Below are 23,674 nucleotides of genomic sequence, written 5' to 3'. Positions count from 1 at the left end.
ATTGGAATGTAGGGCAAGTAGAGGTAGAATTGACAAGATGTTCAACCAATTGGGTACTAGTTGGGGTGAAGAAGAAGGAATAGCCAAGGATAACTCTAAAGTTATGAATTTGGGGGACTTCTAGGAAAGTGATACCCTCAACAGAAACAGGGAAGTTTAGATGGAATGAAGTTAGGAAGGAAGATCATGAGTTCCATTTCAGAGATGTTGAACTTGATACACCAACATCTAGATATAGGTGGTCCACAGATACTACATGATGTGGGATTAGAGTTCAGGATAGATTATATATGTATATATATGTATATGTATAGATACATATGTAATTTGAGCAATCATCTATATAGAGATGATGGAATCCATCAGACTGGATGAGGTCCCCAATAGAGAAAATTCAGAGAGAGAAAAGGAGGCTCAGACAAACTATTTTTTTGGGGCTGGTGGTCAATACAAGGAGGTCAGAAGATGTGAATGAAGATCCAGCAAAACAGATGAGAGTAGTATGCTTGAAATTCGAAGACATGAAGACCTCTACAGCCAATATAAAGGAACCAGGTTTCGGAACCCTTATGGTTTCATAGAGAGGCAATGTAGTATAGTTGTTAGAGTTGTCCTTGGAGAAATGAGTCCTGTCTCTGATACATATAGACCATATAACCTTGGGCAAATCATGTAACCTTTAAATTATTTAGGTGAGGGGCAGAGACAAGATAGTGGAGAGAACTGAGCATTTCTGCTGGGCTCTTCCAACTCAATTCTCTAAACAAAGAAACCTCAAAATACCTGAAATAAAATTCTGAGCAGGATTAAAAAAGTCACAGTGTCTCAATTTTTAGACCAGGACAACTTCAGAGAAATGAGAGAATTCTGCTTGCAGACACGGTGGGGGGAGCTTGTGTGGAGGAAGATGTGGTACCCGGAGACAGTAACAGCAAGCAGCAGCAGTGGTGGCACCAAAAGCAATATGGGAACTAAACTCCTGGTAAAAATAATATTAAAGAAACCTCTTGTTTTAGCTCTGGGTGCAGGACTGGTGCCATTTGGCAGCCTCTTTGTCCCTTACCAAAGTTCCAAATCATAGTTCTAGGGTGGAGAAGAGTGGTTACAGTCTGTGGTCATGAGGGAGAGAAGTCCTACCTGGGTAAGGACTAGGGAAAAGACCAGGGGGATGGTGACCAGAATTCTCAGAATCACACAACCTTGGAAGCATCAAATATGTATAGGTCTAGGCACAGAAGCCCAGGCTAGCATTCCTACTCCCCCGACCACTGAGGTAAGCAGAGTCCAACTCTAACATAAAAATTTAAAGCCAAGAAATAAGCTTGGCAAAATGAACAAAAATAATAAAGAAGAACCCGACCATAAAAATTTTCTGTGGAGACAGGAAAGCTCAAGACACAAACTCAGCAGACAATGGTGTGAAAATAGCTGCAAACAAAACCTCAGAGAAAAATGCACCAAGCCCAACAAGAATTTCTAGAAGAGCTAAAGAAAATTTGAGGCAGGGTAAACTTCCTGAGGAGCTGATGTTTGGTCCGAGTATTAAATAACAGTCATAAATTTAACAGATGGAGAGAAGAGCAGAGGAGGAGGGTTTTCTAGTGGACAGACATCCTGAGCAAAGGCACCAAGGCCTGAAAAGTCAGAGCCAAATGTAGAACGATGATTAAACTGGTTAGGATTTGTGGTACCAGACTACAACGAACCCTGAATGTTAGGCAAAGCAGTTTAAACTTTACTCAGCAGGAAGTTTGACTTTAACACCAGAAAGGGCAGGGGACAAAATAGAATAAAATGAGACCAGAGCAGGCTGCCTGACCATATTTCCCTGATTCCCTATTCAAAACGAATAACCTTTGCTTCCAGGGGACACTGCTCTGTGACTTTTTAATCTGAAAATTGCAGTGTGGTTAACATGATGTTGAATTTTTACTTTCATGAATCTTGTTCTAAGCATGATTTTCTTCCATGTCAATAAGAAGCAATTTAGGGGCTCAAATATACAGTTTTACTATCTGTAAAAAAGGAGGTGGAAAAATATTCCAAGTTTCTCAGATTTAAGGAGACACACCTTCTGTTTTTTACCCCAAATTATTAATTCTCCTATATCCATAAGTTTCCAAGTCTTGTTCCCTCTCCCATAGAGACTCTCCAAAACTACACCCAAGTTCATGGTATTCTTTGGGTCAACATTCAAAACCTTTAGACCAAGCCTCTCTCTAATGTATTCTTTCATAGATCAAGCCAGATTTTATACACAAGGTCACAAAAGGCATTTAGTAAACTGAAGAATGAGGTGAATTACCAAAAACTATCCCCACATATATGGAAAGTCACACTGTCCTACAAATTTCCATGTCACTCATACATTCCCATACAATGCATACTCCTAAGGTTGTGTCCCAGCTGGAATACCTGTCTCCAAAACTGCTACTTTTCAATTTCACTGCAAAGTTTCTGATGTCAGCTTCTAGACCAGTTTCTTCAAGGAGTTGCCATCTCCTACTTCTGAAATACATTGCCACGAGGTTACTTGTCACTAAGTTGCTACTTTTGATTCTTGATGGCCTAAGAAAGTCCCGAGAGGTTTTTCCACCATCCCACTAATCACCTTTTCATCAGAGTTGAATTTGTGATCTATGGAAAGACCTCAATATCAGTAGATGATAATTCAGTAAGCAGTAAGCACATACTCTTTGAAAGGATTGTATTAGGTGCCATGGATACAAAGACACAAAAACCCTCTTTGACCTATAATTGCTCATGTCCTGTTGGACACAAACACAGATGTAAATACATGTAGTAGAAAGAAAAATGAGGAGAGCAGAAGCACTAAAACTTAGGAAGAAGAAGTATCAAGGGAATCCACAGAGGAGGTGACACCTGAGTTGAGCCTTGAAATAGGGTAAGGATTCTGAGTTGACAAGGGTGTGTATCCCTTCTAGACATGGGTCATGATTTAAAATAAATGCAAAGAGAGGGAAAATGGAAAACTGAATTTGGCTAATGATCCAGTTTGACTGGAGTGTTGAATTCCTAAAGATGACTAATAAGAAGTCAGAATGGAAAGGTAAGTGGGACACATTTTAAATGTTAGGCCAGGGAATTAGAGCTCAGTTTTCTTATATGTCAGAATACGTTAATTAGTAGAGAAAGGGTGAAGAAAAGGTAAGGGAAAAGTCAATGTAATTTAGTGATACAACTGGGAAATTTGAATGCAAGTATTTTTTCAATTGATGTAGTTTGACATTAAGTAGCTCAAAGGTTCAGAATCATGAATTTGAATTCTGGGCCCCCAAAGAAAATTTTCTAGGAATCTCTTGACAGGTTAGAATGTTAGGCAACATACAATGGAAATAAATTTAATAGGGATAAATACAGTCTTATACTTGGGTTAAAAAATTCAACTTCCTAAAGATAAGATTGGGGAGGTATGATAAAACAGTGAATCTGAAAAATACCTGGGGATTTTAGTGACTTGGAAGCTCACTGTGGGTCTGTAATATCACTGTGTGTGACACAGTGGTCAAAAAAGCTATTGCAGTTAAAAAAATCAGGACCTGTAATTTCATGGGTGTAGGAAACTTCTGGAAGTAGAAGCTTCCTGAACTGATGCTTATTAGCAACTTGTTTATGTTTAATTATCTTAGAAAATTGACTGGGTTACTGAGAGGTTCTTTCAATTTATCTTGCTATTTGGTGGATTAAGATATGCTATAGGTCAAATCATGTTCTCTGAAACATAATTGCATGTAGTCACTGGTTAATATGATTAACCCATAAGGGAGGTTTCAAACTTCTTTACTATATATATATACCCACTATAGCTATAGTAATGAACTAGAGAGATCATATAGAAAGATTTTTATATAGATGAATGCTATTAGTACTACTAAATGCCAGTCTAAGGGTCTATATCTAGCCTTATCTTATGTGTAATTCAATATGTCTGAGATACATATCATCTTAGTGTAGGAAGAGACTTGTGGTCATTTTATTCAACCACAACCTGAAGGAAAAATCACCTCCACACCTGCCTTGACAAGTGGTTATCTAACATTTATTTGATGACCTCTAGTGTCGAGAAATTCGGTGTCCTAAAAAAAAGCTGATTCTATTTTTTGAAAGCTCTTATTATTCATTTTTCTCCTCCTCTAAATGAAGCTGAAATTTGTTTCTTTTATCTTTATTGGTTCAACTTTTACTCTTTGAAGTAGTTTGATCCTTATCCCTTAGGTCATGCCCTAAACTACTTGAAGACAATAATAGTGTGTTTCCCTAAGTCTTTTGCTCCAGCTTAAACATCCCTAATTACTTCTTCCAATCCTTTTATGGAAGGATCTCCAGTCTCTTTTTTCCTTTGAGGTCACTTTCCTATGAAGCTCATAAGCTTGTCATTGTCCTTCCTAGAATGTGGTGCCTACAAATGTACACAATATTCCAGATGTTATCTGACCAGGATAGAGTGTAATGGGATCATCACTTTCCTCCTTCCAGAATATGTATTTAATACATTCTAAGATCACATTAGGTGTTTTTGGCTGCCAGGACACATTATTGGCTTATATTGATTTTGTAGCCACATCTGACTCATACTGGCTTCTTTTCCTTCTGGATATTCTTTGTGTTGCCTTTATTCATGGCTCACTAACTTCTAATTTATTGTGAGAGTATTGTGTGTGGAAAAAACAACATTTCCCTTCCTATTCCTACCCTTCTTCTCCCTCTACCAGTTCCCAATAGGATGTTTCTTCTTATTTTAATTTATTTTATTCTAATCTTGAGAAACAAAAAAAGCATTTCCATAACATAGTAGAATAGAAAAAAGATGATTGTACATGAAACTGCAAAGCTATTATGTACAACTTGCTATTCCCTTTAAATATAATAAAGTTACCATGTAACTTCCCTTTTTTTAGAAAAAAATTTTTTTTTCTCTCTCCCCCTCCCTTATCCTAGAGAGAGCTACCATTAGACACAAATATGTATGTGTTTGTGTGTGTGTATATACATATACATATATATATATATACTATTCTATACATATTTCTGTTTATTGGTTCTTTCTCTGGATGTAGATAGCATCTTCCTTCATATGTCCTTTGTAGTCAATTTGAGTATTTATACTAGTCAAAGTCATTTAGTGGCTCAAAGTTGTTCTTAAAACAATGTTGCTCCTACTATATAAAACATTCTCTTGGTTCTGCTCATTTCACGCTTCATTATTTTGTGCAAGTTTATCCATGCTTTTCTTTTCTTTTTTTTTTTTTTTAAAGAAATTGGGGTTAAGTAACTTGCTCAAGGTTACACGGCCAGTTATTTCTGGGTGTGGTGCTAAGTATCTGATCCCGGATTTGATCCCCAGGTCATCCCGACACTGGAGCTGGTGCTCTTACTCGCTGAGCCACCTGGCTGCCCCTCATGCTTTTCTAAGATCACCCATTATAGCACTTATAAGCGTCTTATAAGATCATCTATCATCTTATAGCACAGCCAGGATGCTGCTTCTAGTTGTTATAAACTTGTAACAAGGTAGTCTAGTCTCTTTGTCAGTACTCTGATGTTCTGACATAGCTTCATCTTCTCTTTTGTCCTCCTGGGCGGATGCAGATGGAAAATGGATGGAAGCAATGCAGATGTAAGATTGCAGGCAGGTTTTGCAGGTGAAGACGAGGACTGACAGAGACACACAAAATGGTGGTTGGGGAATTTCCTGACCCTTTGATACAATTATGTTGGGTTTGCAACAGTAAGGTGATGTCTGTGTGCATTAGCTCCTGAGGCACTTGAACAGTGCCTAGTTTTCTATTCTGGAGTTGCAGGGACAGACAGGGGCATAAGTAGACCTTGGAGTGGAGTTTTGGGTCCCTAGCTGCCAAAGTGATCTTTCTAAAATGCAGTTCTGACTATGTCACTATTACTTCCAGTGGCTTCCTATTACCTTCTAGAATCAAATATAAAATCTTCTGTTTTTTTAAGCCTTTTATAACTTGGTCATTTCCTACCCTTCTAATATTTTTACATTTGATTCCTCTCCATATATTCTATGATCCAGCTGTATTGGCCTATTTGCTTTCCCTTGAACTTGACCTTTCATCTTCCATATACCTAGTATGCTCTCGATACTCAGCTCCATCACCCTAGCTTCTCTAGGTTCCTTCAAGATTGAGCTCAAATCCCATCTTCTGTGAAAGGCCTTTCCTCCCCCTTCCCTCCAGTATCTCCCCCCTGAGATTACCTCCTATTTACATTGCATATCTCTTGTATATGCATAATTGTTTGTAAGTTGTCTCCCTCATTATAAGGTGAGGGGAGACTATGTTTTTGTCACTTTTTTTTTGGTCCTCAGCACTTATCAGTATCAGATACATAAAAAGCACTTAATTTTTAAATGATTGACTGTAGAGAAACAATCATGTAATTCTGTTCACCTATATGGCTGTAACCGTGAGAGTCACTGCATAGAAATACAGAGAATTCTACGAAAAACTCTGTTCCGGTCATGAGTTAACTTCTATATTCAATTCTCAACTCATATCTATTATAAGACATTGAACTTTCAATTAGTCATCTTTCCTCTTCTCATTCTGTGGCTAGGAGACTAAAGAGAAGGGAGATAAGATCTCATCTGGAAGGAGTTCTTGCCTTAGGAAGGGCTGGTTCTGGGCATTGAAATGAATGTGCAGTCTGTGTTACATGGGATAATACTTGCAGTTTTACTATGTATCTGAATGAGTGAATAAAAAGTATCTATGAAGCTCTGATAATACAAATGGTAAAGCAAGACAGTCCCTCCTCTCCAGGAGCTCACATTTGTGATAGGGAGATACAACGCATACAGAAAGTTTTAGCTGCAAGTCAGATAGAAAGATTTGTGGTTTGTAGGATGTAGCAGTACAGTACAGTAGTGAACTTTTACTCTCATTGTTAATTATTAAATTATATCTTTTTCTGATATCACACCATTTGACAAGATCCAGGATTTGGGTATTAAAACTTTCTTTTCTGGGGGTTTAGAATGTGGGGCTGTCAAGGAGGCAAAAGCTACAGCGCCTAAAGAGGAAGTTCCCAGATTGCATTTCCATAAGGTTGCTTCTCTGGCTGATGCCTACAGGGGCTGGCATAGAAGCTGTTCTGGGGATGCTGCTATTTCAAGGCCTCTTGGAATTACCTTCACATAGGTGGCAGTTGGTCAGGGTTTAGTGTTGAGGGATGGTGGAATCCCTTCTCCACAGGGGTTACTCCTATGGATAATGACTGGGCTGGGAACAGCTGGTGTGTGTGTGTGTGTGTGTGTGTGTGTGTGTGTGTGTGTGTGTGTGTGTGTGTGTGTGTATGTGTGGTTGGAGTTAATTGGTGCTGACCAGTTAAATGTCATGTTTAAATCATTACCACTATATACAATGAATAGTGTATAAGTGAAACAACACAGAAGGAAAGTGAAGGAGGGAGTATCAGGGCAGAGCCAGAGCTGACTGGTCAGCCTGCCACTATCACCAACCTGTGCCATTGGGCAGACAAGTCAGTCTAAGTGAAGCAACAAGTTACACTGAGGGGGAGACAGGAGGTAGCATGTGTTAAACAGATCCAATAAGTCATGCTCCTACATAAGACTGCCAGAAGATCTCTGATACGTAACAGGTATAAACAAGCACAGTAGTTTGGGTTCTGTAAACAATGATGACCCAGAGGTCATACAGCTGTCAATCAGCCAAACGCTACCCCCTCTGCTAAGTCATTGTTATGTCCTGGAATCTCATCTAGGAGAGTTATATGAAAACATTAGAGTTGGACTGAATGGCAGTGAACCCTATAGAATGATTGATGTTATAAGATCCTTGTGACTGGGACATCGGGAGTATGGAATGATGCAATAGAGACATGAATTGGTCGGGAGAATTCTATTTAGAGAAGGTAGGGACCAGACAAGAGATCTGCGACTTAGGAGACCAAGGGGAGTAAGGCATGAGTTGTCATTCTGTCTGAGATAGGGGTGGAAGCTGAGGAAACAAATAGCTCTTTTGCTCTCTTAGTGATCAGGAGAAGTTAAGTAAAACTCCCCTTTTGATGATATAAAGGCAAATACAAACTCCCCAGAGAGTCAGGGAGGAAAGGCTTAAGTTCAAAGGGATCCATCTCTAAAGAAGCTGTAGAAAAGTGGACACTGGGGGTGGCCAGGTAGCACAGCAAGTAAGAGCACTGGCTCCAGTGTTGAGAAGACCTGGAGATCGAATCCCGGGCTCAGACACTTAGCACCCACCCAGAAACACCTGGCCGTGTAACCTTGAGCAAGTTACTTAACCCCAATCGCTTAGGGGTGGCCAGGTGGCTAAGCGAGTAAGAGCACCGGCTCCAGTGTCGGGATGACCTGGATCAAATCTGGGCTCAGATACTCAGCACCACACCCAGAAATAACTGGCCATGTAACTTTGAGCAAGTTACTTAACCCTGATTGCTTAAAAAAAAAAAGAAAAGAAAAGTGGACTCTGGAACTACGCTTGGGAAGCTCAGCACAGTACTTGACATACAGTAAATGCTTAATAAATGCTTATTAGTTGTTGACTAATCAAATCCCCTCCTCTAAGGACTCTATGATCCAGTAACACTGGCCTCCTTGCAGTTCCTCCAACAAGACCCTCTTTACCACTCTGTGCATTTGTGCTGGCTGCTCCCCATGCCTGGTTCTTTGGTTTCAACTCTACATGTTTGATCCCTTGGTTTCTTTCAAGTTGCAGCTAAAATTCCACCTTCTACAGAAAACTTTTCTCAATCATCCTTAATGCTAGTGTTGATCCACCCCCCCCCTGCAATTATCTCTAATTTATTATATACTTATTTTGTTCATATATGGTGGTATGCAGGTTTGTCTCTCTCATTAGACAGTGAGCTTTGAAAGAAGGGGCTATTTTTTTTGTTCTTTCTTTATATCCAGAGGGTCTGACACTATTGCTTGATGACTTGACTTTATCATACCTGTAATTGTTTTCCTATATAAGTAGTGTTTGATTTTCCCCATAGAGCTTTCATGGAAGTTTCATTTTAAAGTGGGTTTTGGTGAAATGTTGTAGTGAAGAGAAAAGGCTTTATATAGTAGAAAGAATGTTTGACTTAGAATCAGGAAACCTGGTTCACGACCCATCTTTGAACTAATTGTTCATATGATATTGGACAAGTCACTTAACTTTCCTGAGACTCAGTGTCCTCATTCTCATACTTGCATTTCCTACTTCACATACTTATGAGGAAAGTGTTTTGTAAACAGAGGAATGTTATTCATATTTTATGATTTATTCATATTTTTCTCCACAGAAAGAATGTAATTGATGGTGAGGAGGGTGGTTCCCATCTAAGAACTCAGCTGATAAATCACAAATGTGATCTACAATATGTCAAGGAATTTGCAATCTAATGAAGAGGAGGAGATTCTAAGATATGAGTTACATAACATTAGGCCTAATATTGAAATAACATTAGGCAAGATATGGTAAGTTTAAAGGAGCCAAATAGAAAAAAACAACAACATGGAGATTGGAGAGGGCAGGGAAAGAACAGGTGATGGAGAATTGCTCATTTGGGCTGGACTCACAGCACATGAATTGTGAATAGGACTGGAAAGGGAGATCGAAGGTCAGGAGTTTATACTTTATCAAGTTATGAATAGGGAGGGAATCACTGAGGGCTGTGGAGTAAAAATTACCTACTATCTGGGTTGTGGGTGTAGGAGATCAGATCAGGGCTAGCGATTAGGTGGAACCTGAGATGAGCAAAGGTATATCTTGATTGGGGTCTAATCAAGTTTTTTAGTTAAATTTAGCTGACTTTTGAATAAGCTGATGATCAGCTAGAAAGCCAGATCACATTGAATGGCAAGAAGGTCAAAATCTAGAGCCAATAAATTCTCAAAAGGAAAAGGTCACCAGCTCAGAGTTTAGTTAGAAAAGAATCCCTTGATGCCAAAGTCAGTCAATTCAAAGTCTGAGAAACAACAAAACAAAGGACTGACCGAGAGGCAAGGTCAAAGTTTGCCACTTCTAGGTTAAGGACTCAAGATCCAAACCAGGGCAGCATTTGGAAACAGTGAAAAAGGTGACCAGAAGGAGCGGAATGTGATTAGTCAAGTCAGATGATTTATTTCCTTTGGGGGTATAGCTCAGCCACCAGGCTTCCCTAATCCATGCTTTTGGAAATATCAAGCCTCTCCATTTAACTTCTCTTAGGCAAATATCAATCTTGATTAATGGTTTTTGTGAATAGCTCTATCCCTCAATTAGATTGTAAGATTTCTGAAGGCAGGGACTGTGCCTTTGTATACTCATTAACAGACAGGGTTTTGCACATAGTAGATATATAATAAATATTTGTGGAAATGACTTGAGTATGATAAAATAAAAAGTATAATTTAAACCTGAAATCAGTTAAACTTTATAAATAGGCATAGTTGATGATGAATAATTTGTAAACTTAATGAAATTAGATAAAGTTGTGAAACACAGGAATCCCAACTTTATTGGATTTACAATAACCAGGTGTTTGTTTTTACACTTTTTCTGTATTTCTTTTTTGTCCTTTACATTTTTATTGAGTATGGTGTTTTACATATTAACTCAACATAAATGAGTAGTATGATGAGGCTCCCCTCTTCCCAAATACTAATTCCCCTTTAGATTTCATTAAGTCCAAGACTAGAGAGGCTACAAGTCCCTGTATACTCTGCTAAATAGACCATATCTGCAGCATTGTGTTAAGTTCTGGGTACCACATTTTATGAGGGGCATTTTCAACTTGGATTGTGACTAAATGAAGATGAGGAGGGTGGCTAAGTTTTGGAGATCATGAGGAGAGAAGACTTAGGGGGAACATGATGGTTGTCTTTAATTATTTGAAGCATTTTCTTATATAAGAAGGGTAATGTTTGTTTATCCTTGGCCCTATGTTACAGAAGTAAGACCAAAAACAGCCTTGAAACAGAAGAGAAATCACAAGAGAGAAGACTGAGTAGAATGTAGGCTGCTTACCTTATTTAGCCTTTGGGGTAGTGGACAACCTTTGTAGATTTAGATCGTCTTATCTCTTTGGATTGCCACATTACATTACTGTGCCCTTATTTTGAGTCAATGTGTGAAACAACCAATGAATGAATGTAAGTTATATACCAAGGTGGATTTTGGTTCAATAGAAGAAAAAATTTCTGTGGGGAGACAGCGAGACCTTTTTTTTTTTTGCTTGCTGATATAGCACTAAAGGGACAAGGTTTTGCTGCTATTCCTAATAAAGGTAGGATTGTAGGCTAGTGAGTAGAAAGTAATAACTTTGGTTCCTTTGCCTTTTCTTTATGTCAAATTCATTTTCATGCTGAGTCAGCAAAGATCTCCAGCATTATTGAATCCAAGTCAGATAACTATCTGGAACAAAGGATTATGATCTTTGACCCAGACCTAGGAGTTCAGAAGAAAAGATCTTAGCCTGAGAGCACTCCACCTCATGCTTGTTTTCTAGGTGTGGATTGGCTAAACCTTCAAGTGACCATATCCTATCAGATTGAAGTGGAGATGATTGCCAGGTTGGTTCTGAAGAGATGAAACCCAGAAACTGGTGGCAGGGAGCATTGGCCAGTAGAAACCACAAGACCAGCACAGTGATGTGCTCTGGAAAGAGAAGATAATCCCAGAAGAGAATGAGAGTCAGGGAGCAGCAAACACCCAGCACCCAGGAGAGAGTGCAGAGATACAACATAAACCCTAGGTGAAAGCCCAACAGGGAGGAATGGCTCCTCTGAAAGAGTCTATTCTTCACAGTGTCCTGCTAATAAATGCTGCTGTTTAGATTCATATGGCCTGCATTTAGACAGCAACAACTTGAAAGATTGGAGAGTCTGAGGACAGGAAGATCAGGTAGAAATTTATTGCAATGGAAATGGTTTGGGGGATGATTTGAATGTCCCATGGCTCTTAAAGCTGTCCAGTGAAGTTTGAAATGATGCCTTCTGTTTCTTTTTGTGTTTTTCTGCAGAACAAAAAGCATTCAAAAATGATGTCAAACATAACCATCCCAGTATCTAACATCTGACCATCTTCATAATGGGTTTACTTATGAGAACTTGGAAAAAGAAGTAATGATAATAAGAATATGAAGAGCAAGGAGGGACTTCTACTCCTTAAGTAGGATTTACCCCCTGTGTTGAGCTTGTGGGAGGGCATGGGCAAGAATCACTCTAGGGAGTCTAGGGAGGCATGGATGGGCTGCCATCAGAATCACTGGAGAGTTATGTCCACATTGAAGGGATCACAGACACACTGCTTTTGGTACTCTACATTTTGCTAAATGGCAAAACTTGATAGATGTGTTAGAAATTCCCCCCAAATAAATTACACACACACACTCACAAATGGAAGAATCTTTTAATTTGTTTGCTATAAGAGTGTCTCACTTTTTATTTGTACCTCAAGGCACTATGCCTGGCACTTAGCAACTTTTTCATTAGTTGATTGATATGTCATGTTCACTGATAAGTACTAAGTAAATTGAGGAAGAAGTGAGTGTTCATACCTGGAGGGGATCCGATAGGGATTGCTTTAAGAGGCTGTGGGATCTGAACTGGTAAATCTCCTTCACAGGGTTGTGGGGAAGCCTTAAGGAGAAGCTGCATGTAAATAACTTTTGTTATTTCTACTTCTAGAAAGTTATTTTTCTTTTAAAAATTTCTGTTGATCTTCCAGTTAGCCTTTTTTCTAGCTATTTTGCCTGGTACCACATATTCCTTTGCTTCTGAATGTGATCCCACTCAGCCATCATCTGGGAGAGGCTTCTGTGGAGAAGAGGTCAGCCATCCCCCTCAACTACCAATCAATTGCCACTCACAGAGCAGGTCTAGGGTTTCTGCCATTCCCAGAGCTCTTGTGCCCATCTGTCTTGTATGGCAATGGGTCAGCAATTGTTGCTGGTGAAGATGAGGAAGGTGAACCTCTTCTTCCTATTAATTTATCCCCTCTGTCCTCCTTGTGTCCACAAGTAGCTGGAAATTAATCACTGATTCTGGAACCATCACATTTAGCAACAAGTTCAAACAAGATGAGTGCTGCAACCACAGGGTTAGCTGATGTATGCAGCATTATTTAAGACTATGCACATATTGTTTTAGCAATTCCAAAGGCATCAGCGGGATGTATGATTAATGACTACTCAGGAGGATCACATTTACAAGCAAAGAATTGTGTGGTACCAGGCAAAATAGCCTAGAGGAATACAAGAAGGTTAACTGGCAGGTGAATAGAAATAAAAAAGAAAAGAAACTTTCTAGAAGTAGAAATAAAAATCATAGAAACAATTAAGTTCAAATTGTATAGTACTTCTAATAATCTCAAATTGTTTATTGAAACAAAATAAAATAGAACAATATTTTTTAACATCAACGATATTTTGATAGGATGGTTATGAATCATGGGAAATCACAATATCTAAATAATCAAAATTGCAAGTCATGCAAAAGGCAAAGGAAAAAAGTATGGTGGACATAAATAGCATATACAATAAATTAGCAGAACATCTATGCGGGCAGAGCCAAGATGGTAGAGTAAAAGCAGGAACTTGCTTGAGCTCCCATTCCAGCCACCTCTAATACCTGTGAAAAATGACTCTAAACAAATTTTAGAGCTACAGAACACACAAAGTGATACAGAGAAACAAATCTCTTGCTAAAGGCAGCCTGGCAGGCTGACAGAAAGGGTCTATCGTACAGAGCTGGAAGTGGAGCAGTCCCACGTGGGCCTTCCAGCATAGACTGGCTGGTGCAGACTTCAGGAGAGTGAATCACTGGCAGCTGTGGTACTTTCCAGACTTCTCAACCATGAAAACCAAAAAAGAAAGTAAAAAGTCAGTGGGGAGACGCTGTTGGAACCGGTGAGAGAAGAGTATTATCCGTCCCCAGCCCAGGGGTAGCGGAGGTGGTGACGGCTACAGGTGCTTCCACTGTGGTTGCTTCTGGAGCTCTGGCCACAAATTGCAGGGGGACCAAATGGCCAATCAGAGGACATTTGCAGGAATCTCTCTGCTGGCACTGAGACAGGATTCTTTTGCTTTGCCCTGCTTGGATTGGGTCACAGTCATGGGTGGTGATCCTGGGGTAAGGAGCACTAGCATGGCAGGGCTTGTTGAGGCTGTGGAGAGGCAGTCTTCTTCAAAGTTCTGAGGCAGGTTCCTAGAAGAAGGCACAATGGCTTTCTGACAACAGCTGAGCAAAGTCCCAGAAATTTGGGACATAGCACTCTCCCTCTGGAAGCAGAATGCTACTGTGGCAAAGAACTAAAAAGTCAAGTAACTGGCTGGCAAGATGAGCAGAGGAAGCAAAAATCAAACTATAGAATAGTTTCTTGGTGACAAAGTTGATCAAGACATAGAACCAGAAGAAGACAACAAAGTCAAAATTCCTGCATCAAAAACTTCTGTGAATTCGTCACAAGCCATAGAGGAGCTCAAGAAGGAGCTTGAAAATCAAGTAAGGGAAATAGAGCAGAACATCTGGACTTCTTGTCACACGTGGGCCCCCATAAAGCTACCTTAGGCTCAAAGCACTTCAGCCTCTCAAAATCACCGCTCATGGGTCTATACTGATTTGTATTTTTTATTAGGTCAATCAGAGGATACCTTTGAGGCACCCTGAAAGCAACATATGTTGAATCATGTAGCATGGTGACAAAAATAACACTGTTCTAAAAGTTACCATGTTATCAAAGGGGGGAAGGGTGCACATATAGGAAACATATATGGCCAGAAAAAATATATAGGGGACAAACATATTGGGGTCATGCATGGCCAGGGCATATTTGTGACTGTGAAAACCCATCTGCACTGCTACAGAACCATTCATGAACTCTGGTGATATCTTAATTTAGATTCATTCCTATGCTGCTCTGTTTTCTTTGCTGGTCATTTTTTGCTTTTCGTTTCTGGGTATCTCCTGGACTGCTTTCTGCTACCACCAGCTGGTTTGCAGCTGCTATGTGTCCTCTTTCAGTTTTCTACTGTTCCCTGCCTCTATTTGTAGCATTGTAGCTGTGAGGTAGCCTTTTTGGTTGTAATGTAATCCTTTCATGCATGAGGAAGGGCCAAAACTCTTTTGTATTTTAATTGTCGTTTTTTTGTCCTTCATGTTCAAAGGGACAAACAACATCACGGGGTGATGACTTGTGCATGAATTGGATTTACATGAGGGAGTGTTGCCCAAAGTCATCCATCACCCTCGCTCATTCTCTCAGAGTCTTCAAAGACCAGTGGCAAGGTAAAAGTCAAGATGACTGGAGATGGCCCAGGATGCAGTGGATGACCTTGGTCTTCAGTGTCTGACCAAACTCTAAGTGCCCTGCAACAACTCCTTTAGCTATCTTCATGGCCATTGGAGGCAACTGTTCTCATTTGCCCATTCTGCCAGGAAAAGTCTTCATATGCTCGGGGAGACACCCCCTCGACTCACTGATGGGATTGAAGCCTGTTAGTTACCTTCAACCTGGTTTAGCCTGTCTGCTGAGACAGTTTACTGGGCTGTGGCTGCTATGCATATTACACCTTCTTGAGGCCATAGGTGAAAGTTGAGTGCCAGGTAGACACCAAAGGTGACTGATGGTATAATTTAATATCATTTAAGTGGATAAATATACACATGTGTAATGCTGACATTGCCATGGAAATATGATGTGCTCAAGCAAATGCTAACCCAGAAGTGCACAAGTTAATGATGTTTTGGATCTGAGAAGGCAGTGGAGAGAGAGAGGGAAGTTACAAAGATCTCTTGGAGAAAGAAGCCCAATTTGTTGATAATTCTAATGGAGTTAGGGAATCTGTCTTGCAGCTTGCCATAATGTGGGCTGATGGCAGGCATCCAGTCACCTGCTTCTCCACTTTCCCACTTCTGCCAGACTGAAATCAGTGGTGGCCACTACAATGGCTGCTCCTACGTCTGATGAGACATTTATTGGACTGGTGCAATGGTTGGTAAGATAAACTAAGCTCCTCTTCAAAGACAATTCCCTTTTCCTCTGCCTCTGAGATGGAGAAGGAAGAAATTCACACTAATTGAGCGTCTGTTTTGAGTTTTGCTTCTTTCTTCCCACAAGGGGGAAGGAATTTAGGACTCTTGCTCTAGCATAATATGTGGGGTGATGGAGGGCGTAGTGACTCCCACTAACTGTCATAAATATGTTGGACAAACCTTGAGATGATACTCCTTAGTCAGCTGAAGTACTATAAGCAGGAGAGATCTTTTGCAGAGTGAGATCAATAACCCAAAGTGAATTAAAATCCCTAGGCATAGCAAAGCTGAGGATGTGGGAAGGGTGATTTATTAATGTGTATTGCATGGATTTCTTTTTTAATTCTTTGATGACATTTACATATCATAAGTTTATTCCCTACTCCCACTACATCCCTCTCACAGTTTCCTCTCTTATCAACCCCAGCTTTTAGTTGAGAGCTGTTTTTGTCAGGGTCAACCTATATTTGGGTAAGGATAACTATTTAAGTGGCTGAGACTGTCTGAACTCAGGTCTTCCTGACTCTAGGACCAGTGCTCTATCCATTGGACCACCATTTTAGAACTTAAAAAAGGCTTCCTGTGGAGGTGACACAAGAGCTGATCTTTGAAGAAAGATAGGGATTCCAAGAACCAGAGGTATATATGGAGGGGAGTGCATTCCAGGTCTAATCAGTGCCCTCACTGAAGAAAACTGAGATCCAGGGAGAGAAGGAAATTTGCCTAAGGTTAAAGTAGAAACTGTGGGAGAACCAGAATTTGACCTGAGATTTCAAATAAGACAAGTCACTTAACCTCTGTTTGCCTTGGTTTCCTCATCTGTACAATAGGGGTAATAATAATACCTCCCTCCCAGTATTATTGTGAGGATCAAATGAGATAATAAATATAAAGAGCTTAGCCCAGTGCCTGGCACAAAGTATGTGCTTTGTAAATGTTAGTTGCTTATTATTATTATTATTATTATTATTAATTTTTAATTCCAATTTCACTGCTTTCCTCACTATACCATGTGCATTATCATCTATCCGAGGAAAGATTCTTGCCTGCTCCATATATGATATGATGGAATGAAGTGTTTCTGTTTAGATTGTCCTGAATGGTAGCAATCCAATTAGCCAATGCGATGTGTAGCTTAGCAGAGAGGATATACCTTCTACTACACAAAACATGGGAAGAGGAACACATATTCTCTCCCTCCTCCCCCCCCAAAATCCCCCAAACAAACCCAACAATCATCAAGGGAGAAAATTCCAGGTCTGGAGCACAATATTTTCACTGACCTTGCCTGGAGCTTTCCCTCTCCTAATCTCTATCACTTGGCATCCCTGGATTTCTTCAAGTCTTAGCTAAAATCCCATCTGTAAGGATCCTTTCCTGGTCTCCTTTAATACTAGTTCCTACCCACTGATGATTATCTCCAATAAATTTGTAGGTATCTTGTGTGTGTATAGTTGTTTGCACGTTGTCTCCTCCTTTAGACTATAAACTCTTTGAGAGCAGGGGCTGTCTTATTTTTCTATGTATCCCTTATGGGACATCGAAATCTCTGAAGAATCAAAATTGCATGTCATACAAAAGACAATGGAGAGAGGTATAGTGGATACAAATGGCTAATAACACAAGAGTGCAGCAGTTGGACCTCCCTCCTCTCACATGTGGGCTCCCAGAAAACTGTCCTAAATTTGAGACTCTTTGTGGGCAAGCAATTAAAAAAAAAACTAGGTCAATCAGAAGACATATTAGCTTGGAGCAAAATAAATTATATAGAATGGTAACATTAGTTTGTTATCTGTTGGGGGATCAGGGAAATCTTCCTTATGGAGTTGGCAGTTGAGTAGGGTTTTAAAAGATGGGTAATAATTACATAGATAAAGAAGAGTTGGAAGACATTTGTAACAGAAAGGGTAAAGTCAGGGAGATGAAAGAGTGTATTGGGGAGAGAGCAGATCATTTTGGTTTGAACACAGAGTAAGTGTAGGGAAGTAATTTAAGGTAAGGTTGGAAAAGATAGATGGTGCCAGACTGTGGATAACCTTGAAGCTCAGGAAGAGAAATTTGAATTTCATTTGGTAGACAAAAGGAAGACAAAAATCGAAGGTTTTGTTCAGATTGTTTTTTGGCAGAGAAATAATGTGACATGGTATATGTATGCATTAGGAAAAGACATTTTGGTAGCAGTTTATGGGATAGAATGGAGGAGGGAAAGAATTTATGTGGGAAGATGTTAGGAGACTATTGGAATGGTCCGGATGGGTGATAATGAAGGACAGTACTGGGTAGTGAGATGTTTGTAGGCATAGAGAGTAGGGGACAGATCTGAGAGAGGTAGAAGAGAGGAAATGGAAGACCCTTATTAACTTATTGGGTATAAGAAGTGAGGGAGAGGGAAAAGTCAAAGATAACCCAAGTAGTCACTTCGTGAATCAATGACAGGGTGATAAGTGCAACTTAAAGTGATAGCTCATGGGAGATAATCTTTAAGTTAGAAAAAGAAGAAATGACTGTTGAAATCATAGGGGCAGAGAGGTGGCACAGTGAATGGGAGAGCTGGGCCTGTGTTCAGGAAGACCTGGGTTCAAGTCTGGTCTCAGACATTTATGAGCTATGTGACCCTAGGCAAATAATTTAACTGTTTGCCTCAGTTTCCCCAGCTGTAAATGGGGACGATAATAGCACCTCCCTTCCAGGGTTGTGAGGATCAAATGGACAATATTGTAAGGAACTTAGCACAGTTCTTGGCAATAATATTTCTATAAATTCTTGCTATTAATAATAATAAACTTATTCCCTTCCCTCTTCCCCACCGAGCAAGGTCATGTAATTTCTCCTGCTGGACTGGCTGATCAGCTTAGCTAGGGGACAGTTTCTATTCATCCCATCAAACTTCTAATAAGCCAATTATGATTCAAAAGGAGTTTGAAAACCTCTCTCATCAACTGGATTCATGCTGAGGGGCTGTTTTTTCTATCACCTAGGAACTTCTATAAGATCATTGGGGGCTTCCTAATATCAGCTTTAACTCAGTAAAAGTATAACTCTCACAAGATATTTCAGGTCTGAAAAAGAAAGAGCAGCTTAGGAAAACTGTCATGATTTGTGGACTTTCAAAATGTGCTATTGATTCAAAGGGTGAGGGTGGAGGCAGATTATGAAGGAAACCAAGGAGTCCATGATTTTTTCCAGTTTAGGGCAGACAATATTTTAACACATAGAGCCAAAGGTAGGGTTAGACAATGGAAACAGCACTGCCTCTAGAATCAGAGAACCTGGTTTCAAACCCTCCTTCTGTTAATTGCTAACTATGTGACTTTGACCTCAGACAAACTGAGACATAGGAAAGACCTTAATTTAGAAAGGCCAAGGTCACCTCCTGCATCCTGGGCCATCACCACTCACCATGACTTTTGTCTTACCACTGAACTCCCATGACTTTGGAGGACAGAGTAAAGCTGATGACTTTGTTCAGCTCTTCCTCACTTAATGGGCAAGTCAAGACATCACCTTCATGATGTCATTGGTCCTCTTTGAGAATGAAGGGTGAACAACAAAAACCACCTATGTGACTTTGGGCAAGTAACTCTCTCGGGCCTTGGTTCCCTCAATGGAAAAAATGAAGGGATTTGGAGGAGATGGCCTCTGAGGCTTGTTCTGACTCCAGGTCTAGGATGTGATGATCCCAGGATGTTTTTTCTGTCCTCAAGGCCAGTGGAAAGAATCTCTGCACTCTGTTTTTAGGCAGTATATTCCATAATGATAATAGTTCACACTTAACATAACCTGTAACTCAGCCCCTCAAGGCTACATCAGGTTTGATCTTGTAGTCCTGGAAATAATTCTCTTTTTGGCTTGTTTTCCCAGAGTTATCTCTGGGAAATAGCAGGATATGATTTGAATAGGGCTTGGTCAGTCCATGGAAGGGTAAACCAATACATAAGCACTCCTCCAGGGACCAAAGTATGCTTTCAAGTCTTTGGGTTCTGATGCGCTCAGAAAAGGGAAGAAGGCAAAAGGGTCTCAACTATCTAATTCATTTCCAGTAAATGAGACTTAAGGAGTCAAATCAAGGCAGCTAGCATTTATTAAGGGTCTACTATGTGTCAGGCACTGTGCTAAAGATAGGATATAAAGAAAGATAAAAACCAGTCCCTGCTCTCAAAGAGCTCACGGTCAAACAGTCAAACGGGAAAGACAATAGACAGACTTGGTGTGCCACCAAGATCTAAACAGAAGACACTGGAGATAATCTTACAGGGAAGGCTCTCTCAGTAAAGGAGACTGGCAGACTTTCTGTGGGAGGTGGGACTTCAGCAGAGCTTTGAAGGAAGAAAGGCTGTGTAGATGAGGGAGAAGGGTTCAAGAATAAGGGATAGCCAATGAAAATGCTTAGACTTGGGAGATGGAATGTTGTTTTTGGAAAACAACAAGGTGGCCAATGTCGCTTTGAAGAGTAAAGGAAGAGGAATAAGTTGTGAGAAGACTGGAAAAGTAGGATGATGTATTTCTTTATATATTTGCTTTTTTTGGAGGGCAATTGAGATTGTGACTTGCCCAAAGTCACTCTAATTGTGTTAAGTGTCTGAGGCCAGATTTGGACTCAGGTTCTCCTGACTTCAGGGCCAGTGCTCTATTCACTGTGCCATCTAGCCACCCCAGAATATATTGGAATATTATTGCCTTTTTTATTCTTTTTGGAGGGCAATTGGGGTTAAGTGACTTGCCCAAAGTCACACAGCTAGTAAGGGTGTCAAGTGTCTGAGGTCAGATTTGATCTCAGGTCCTCCTGACTCCAGGGCTGGTGCTCTATTCACTGTGACACTTAGCCACCCTGGATGATGTATTTCTGGGTGTAACCTGATTAATAGCCTCCAATCCACTCAAAGGTTATCAATAAGCATGTCTGTTGTTCAGTTATTTCAGTCATGCCCTACTCTTTGTTACTCCATTTGGGGTTTTCCTGGCAGAGGTCCTGGGACAGGGAACAGTTCCTTCTCTAGTTCATTTTACAGATGAGGAGACTGAGACAAATAGGGCTAAGTGACTTGGCCAGGGTCACATGGCTAGTAAGTATCTGAGACTACATTTGAACTCAATAAAAGGATTCTTTCTGATTCCAGACCCAACACTCTATCCACTGTGACATCCTACCTGAGCGCATCTACATTTCAGCAACTAAAAACAGTGGATAGAACACTAATCCTGGAATTAGGAAGACTAGTTCAAATCCAGCTTCAGACCCTTACTAGTTGTGTGACTGTGTACAAGTCACTTAATCCCATTTGCCTCAGTTTCCTCATCTGTAAAATGAGCTGGAGAAGGAATTAGCAGACCACTCCAGTATCTTTGCCCAGAAAACCCTAAAGGTTTTCTGTAAAATGGGGACAATAACAGCACCTACCTTCCAGGGTCGTGAGAATCAAATGAGACAATATTTATAAAGAATTTAGCACAGTTCTTGGTCATGAAGAGTTGGACACAATTGCAATGACTGAACAACAACAAAAATCATACATTTGTCTTATCTCCCTTACTAGACTATAAGTTCCTTGCTTTGGAAAAACCTTTCATTCTATTTCCTTGCCCAGTATCTTGTTTTTGAGAGAATGATTTGGACTTGTACACTCAGGTCAGATTCGATATGCCCTTTCTAGTTTGAGATTTGCCTGAATGAATACATTATTCATCTTTGCATTCCCAGAAGTGATGCTTAGGTATTTGCTGTGCATACTTTCTTAACTATAACCCTCTCAGAGGAGTTACCTGATCAACTTTATAATGATGATACCTGACATTTATGTATTTGGTACTTTAAGTTTTATAAAATGCCCTTTATATACTATCTCATTTGAATGTGCTAAATACCCAGGAGTTAGTTACTGCTGAAGTACAATGAAGAAACTGATTGATCACTTCCTATAGTATGGGGGGGGGAAGGAGGGGCAATACTTATGAAACACTTTGTAAACCTTAAAGTTTAATATAAATATTAACTATTGTTATTACTAATAACAATGATGGTAATTATCATTATTATTAAAATTCTTCCACCAGTGTTCTACTCTGATGCCTCATTGTGGCAAACGATAAGAGACCTTACAAATTAGTAAACACACAGTGAGGGTGCATTCACACTGATAAAATTAGGATTCTTGATGTATATAACATTTATAAATTTCCCAGCACATAGTAGGTGCTATAGAAATGTCAGCTATGATTATCATCATTAATTTCATGCAGCTTTTATTTTTGATAATAACAACAATAATACTATTTATTGCCATCAATATCATCATCAATCTTGGGAATAAATCCTCTCTAAAAAACTGAGCTGAACATTTAGAAATATGACTAAAGTAAGAATCACGAACACTAAAAAGCCATAACCAGTTCTCCAACCTTTGACAATCTCAGATTTTTTGAAAGTGTATCACAAAGGTTGAAAATGACTTTTACTAAAAGCATACAGTCTCTTGACTTCTTTCAGATAGCTTTTGTTCCCAGTTCAAAGTAGATGGAAAGAAGGTTTTTTTTGGACGGGGTTGTGGGGTATGGGGGCATGGTGAGTGTGTGCACAGAAGATTCATTTGTTTTACACTTCAAAACAGGGATTCTAAACCTGAGGTCAATGAACCCCTTGAGTGTCTGTCAGTAGCTTTCGTGGGGTCATTGAACTTGAGTGGGAAAAATATCACCTCCATTTTTTTGTTATATAATGTTATATATAATTTTTAATTTTTGTTAAATAATGTTATACTATTTAATAATATTAAATTATTAATAACATTTAATTATTAGTAATATTACTATTTAATTATATTAATATAAAAGCCATTAAAGCTTAAAACTGCACTAAGACTTTTAGGATAACCTGATTTTTATGCATTTATAAATGTCCTGAATAGGGGTTCATAAAGTTCATCAGATACCTAAGTGGGCCAGGAAATGAAAACTCTCAAGAATCCCTGCTTTAAAGGATTATTAATGCTTTTTTGGTAAAAATACCATAATCTTTTCCCACAATCTTTCTGCCGCCAGGACCCTCCCTTATAACAATAACAATAAAAACAGTTAATCAAAATCAATCGACACACGGATAGCATCTGAGAGGATGCTAGGAGGCCAGATAGCACAGTGGATAGAATGTTGGGCCTAGAGTCGGGAACACCTGAGTTCAGATCCAGCCTTAGACACTGTGTAACCTTTGGGCAAATCATGTAACCTCTCAGACTCAGTTTTCTCATCTGCAAAACAGGGATAACAGCTGTACTTATACTTACCTTAGAGAATCATTGGGAGGATCAAATGAAATAAAACATGAAAAATTTGCAAACATAAAAGGGCTATATATGTTCTAGCTATTATATGCAGCATTCTGTAACTGTGGTGCCCTTCCCCCTCTACTCACCCCTCCACCTTTAACCTCCCCAGAAGTTTGAAATGGGTGTTTCATTGTCTGCAATGCTCATTGCACTGAATCCAAGATCTGCTGCATTTTAGTGTTGCTTTCACTTACATTATTGGGTTTTTGAACTATATTTTTTCTCCTGTTTCTGCTTCCTTCACCTTGCACTACTTCACACCAGTCTTCCCATGTTTCTCTTATTTCTTCGTTTTTGTCATTTCTTACAGCATGACAATACTCCAATACATTCA

This window comes from Petaurus breviceps, unplaced genomic scaffold (assembly GCF_028583685.1).
Source record: "Petaurus breviceps papuanus isolate PSGF00001 unplaced genomic scaffold, PetGlider_PUasm1.0 227, whole genome shotgun sequence".
Lineage (NCBI taxonomy): Eukaryota > Metazoa > Chordata > Mammalia > Diprotodontia > Petauridae > Petaurus > Petaurus breviceps.
Note: the sequence above shows the minus strand (reverse complement) of the source record.